Source organism: Ovis canadensis, chromosome 6, assembly GCF_042477335.2.
Source record: "Ovis canadensis isolate MfBH-ARS-UI-01 breed Bighorn chromosome 6, ARS-UI_OviCan_v2, whole genome shotgun sequence".
NCBI lineage: Eukaryota > Metazoa > Chordata > Mammalia > Artiodactyla > Bovidae > Ovis > Ovis canadensis.
The window spans coordinates 35,748,456-35,752,310 of record NC_091250.1 but is presented as its reverse complement, the minus strand read 5'-3'; the positions used below and the strand labels follow the sequence as shown (position 1 = coordinate 35,752,310).

The 3,855-nt window shown below is 42.6% G+C and overlaps 1 non-coding gene across 1 annotated transcript; it reads right to left on the bottom strand.

Moving 5' to 3' along the window:
- Positions 1-1,314: 1,314 nt before the first annotated feature.
- LOC138443047 (U6 spliceosomal RNA) lies at positions 1,315-1,421 on the bottom strand. The gene has a single exon (XR_011257973.1). It is a non-coding gene; the product is annotated as a U6 spliceosomal RNA (small nuclear RNA).
- Positions 1,422-3,855: the final 2,434 nt, after the last annotated feature.

The window sequence follows — 3,855 nt, the reverse complement described above, 5'->3', positions numbered from 1 at the left end:
AATTTGTTCTTTGAAAAAACCAACCTTCTGAGACCCACTTCTAAAACAGTCCTGTGTTTTAGGAGAAGATAATCATGGGCTCATGACTCAAGCAGGCCAAGCAGAGCCCTTCCCTGAGACTGTTAAAACGGGAGCAGTAAGTAATAAATATGTGAGTACACAGCCATGTCCCTTCATACGGCACAATATGAAGAAACACATCCGCAACAGTGAATAGCAGAAACATCAAGAGGCAGAGAATCAGTCTTCATGGCATTTGAATCCTTCATTCTAGTTATTGAAATTCTTAGAGCTGGTCTAATCCCTGCCTGTCTAAAAGGTTCAATCTTATATTGGGTCTGGGAGTTTCACTGGTACCTTGCCATTACACCCTCTTTATTACTCTAGTTTTAGTTACATTTCTGACACTTGCAATAAGTAGCTGTCATTGATTCAAACAAGCAGTGTGAGGGTTCAGAGTGTTCACATGCCCAAACTTTGTCCCCTGTCACACTTCTATTAGCCTCGGTGAAATCAGGAATCATGCCCACATATCTAACCACCTGCACTGTCTAATCTAACATGAATCCTAAGGCCCCTTGTCTATAATCAGCTTCTCTCAGAAACGGGGAATGATTTGCCTTCTGAGTTGCTTTTCCCCTGATAGTGCTGAGCTCATTCTTCATTTCAACCCTTTCACCACGTCGTTGTTTCGGAACTTTAATTTTTTGAAAGAGTTCTCAAGATGATGTGTAGTCTTCCAAAAGCTTATGTTCACTGTGGTCCAAATTTTTGTGTCTCTGCTAAATTCGTATGTTGAAAACCTAATGCCTGGTATCATCATATTAGGAAGTGGGGCCTTTGGGAGGTGATTAGGTCATGCGTGTGAAGCCCTCATGAATGGGATTAATGCCCTAATAAAACGACTCTGGAGAGCTCCTGTCCCCTCCTGCCACGTGAAGACACAGTGAGAAGGTGCTGTGAACCAGGAAGAGGACCCTCACTGCTGTGCCTTGATCTTGGACTTTCCCCCTCCAGAACTATGAGAGACAAATGTCTGCTGTTTATCATCCACCCAGGCTGCGGTGTTTTGCTACACAACCCAAACAGACTAAGACACGAAAGTGAAAGTGAAGTCACTCAGTCGTGTCCGACTCTTTGGGACCCCATCGACTGTAGCCTACTAATCTCCTCTGTCCATGGAATTTTCCAGGCAATAGTACTAGAGTGGATTGCCATTTCCTTCTCCAGCGGATCTTCCCAACCCAGGGATCGAACCCAGGTCTCCCACAGTGTAGACAGACGCTTTACCATCTGAGCCACCAGGGAAGTCCAAAAAATATGGAACGCTTCATGAATTTGCATGTCATCCTTGCACAGGGGCCATGCTAATCTTCTCTGTATCGTTCCAATTTTAGTATATGTGCTGCCGAAGGGAGCACAAGACACGAATCATCACCAAAAACACAACTGATAGATAAGCATTTATCTCCTCAAAGATCTGAGCAATTGTTTGATTTTTGTTTCTCAGCCAGGAGTGCCTTGGGAAGAAAATAAATGTTTATATTCTCTTTCCAGAGCCCCAAGCCTGTCTGAGGAACCCACTGACCAAGGATAAAGGAAATTATCTGTCCTCAGTCTCTGCAACTCTGCTTGTAGGGCATTTGACTTATTTTGTAGAAAGGGGTGGAGGATGAAGGAGGTAGAGATAGAGAATTACATCTGTATCAGATTTAGTTCCCCGAATAGGAACTGGTTGGTGCCTTCCAACAACTGTTTTTTTGTTCTTTTTTTTTCCAATCCGAAAGATGGGGATGTTATCTCCCTTAGATGGGGATGTTATCTCCCTTATTGATTTCTACTAATCAGCAAAATTCTGGAGGCAGGGAGAGGAAGGTATTTATTAACATTAGGTCTCTTCATTCTGGCTACTTAGGCTGAGTAAGTAGCCATAATTCATGAGTGATTAATAACATTGCTCCAAAGGAGACTGATTTTTCAAACTATGTTCCATAAAGCCTTGTTTTATACTTCCCTACAGGAGTCTCTCAACTTTTTGCACATTTATAATGATCTTTTCTCCTTTCTGTTGATGTGTGATCAAGAACCTGATGTGCACCTTTCAGCATCTCCCCACATTACAGAAAATCAGCTTCTTTGTTGTAGGGCTTACTATCCCTAGAGGAGACATTTAGGCACCAGATTCTTGGTGCTTCAAACAGGGTCTGACACATGGTAGACTTTAAAAAGAAAGCAATGAATGAATTTAATGTTTTAAAGACATATATGGTTCTTAATGGCAAAAGAAGCCCAAAGGAGAGAAAGCAGGGGTGTCTATGGCTTGTTTCAGAGTCGATAGTAATAGCTTACAGTGTACAGTGTCAAATTCGTGATCCCCAAAGAAGAAGATTTAATTTCGGGACCAGGGACCAGGCTTGATCACTCAAGAGCTTTTGTAGAGCAGAGTTTTATTAAAGTATAATAAGGACAGAGAAAGCTTCTGACTTAATCATCAGAAGGGGGACGAAGCGTGTCCCCCTGCTAGTCTTTAGCAAACTGTTTTATGTCTGTTCGAAAGCTATTAATCAGGTAAGAGAGACACCTCAAGGCTGATGGAGTTTCACCAGGCCCCTCTCCCACAGCATTCATTTTTGAGATAGGATGGCATGAGGTGTGTCTTCCCCCACCCATAAAACGATTGATATGAATACTGGTTTATTGACCTATTATCAGCCCAAGGTTTGAGAAAAGAAAAAAAGTTAAAAAAGAAAAAAAGTCTTAGGTGGACCCATTTTGAAGAAAGGCAAATTCCAAAGCAAATAAATAGTTTCATTAACATAGCTTAAGGAAAACATTTCCATAGAAAAACCTCCTTTTAATTTTGTACAGAGAAGAAAAAAAAAAATCTGACACTTGCAGTTTGTTTCCTCCTGCTGCTTAAGGGAGAGGTTAAAAATGTCTGGCAGAAAGCGAAGAACTAAAGAGCCTCTTGATGAGAGTGAAAGAGGAGAGTGAAAAAGTTGGCTTAAAACTCAATACTCAGAAAACTAAGATCGCGAGATATGATCCCATCACTTCGTGGCAAATAGATGGGGAAACAGTGGAAACAGTGACAGGCTTTATTTTGGGGGGGCTCCAAAATCACTGCAGATGGTGACTGCAGCCGTGAAATTAAAAGATGCTTGCTCCTTGGAAGAAAAGGTATGACCAACCTAGTGAAGTGAAATGAAGTTGCTCAGTTGCGTCCACCTCTTTGCAACCCCATGGACTGTAGCCTACCAGGCTCCTCAGTCCATGGAATTTTCCAGGCAAGAGTACCGGAGTGGGTTGCCATTTAACAGAGACATTACTTTGTCAACAAAGGTCCATCTAGTCAAGGCTATGGTTTTTACAGTAGTCATGTATGGATGTGAGAGTTGGACTCTAAAGAAAGCTGAGCACTGAAAAATTGATGCTTTTGAACTGTGGTGTTGGAGAAGACTCTTGAGAGTCTCTTGGACTGCAAGGAGATTCAACCGGTCCATCCTAAAGGAAAACAGTTCTGAATATTCACTGGAAGGACTGATGCTAAAGCGGAAACTCCAATACTTTGGCAACCTGATGCGGAGAACTGACTCATTTGAAAATCTTTCCCTGATGCTAGGAAAGATTGAGAGCAGGAGGAGAAGGGGACAACAGAGGATGAGATGGCTGGATGGCATCACCGACTCAATGGACATGAGTTTGAGCAAGCTCCGGGAGTTGGTGATGGACAGGAAGGCCTGGTGTCCTGCAGTCCATGGGGTCACAGAGAGTCAGACACGACTGAGTGAATGAACTGAACTGAAAAAATGTCTGACACTTGCAGCCTATTTTCTCCATTTGGAGACCCCTGGC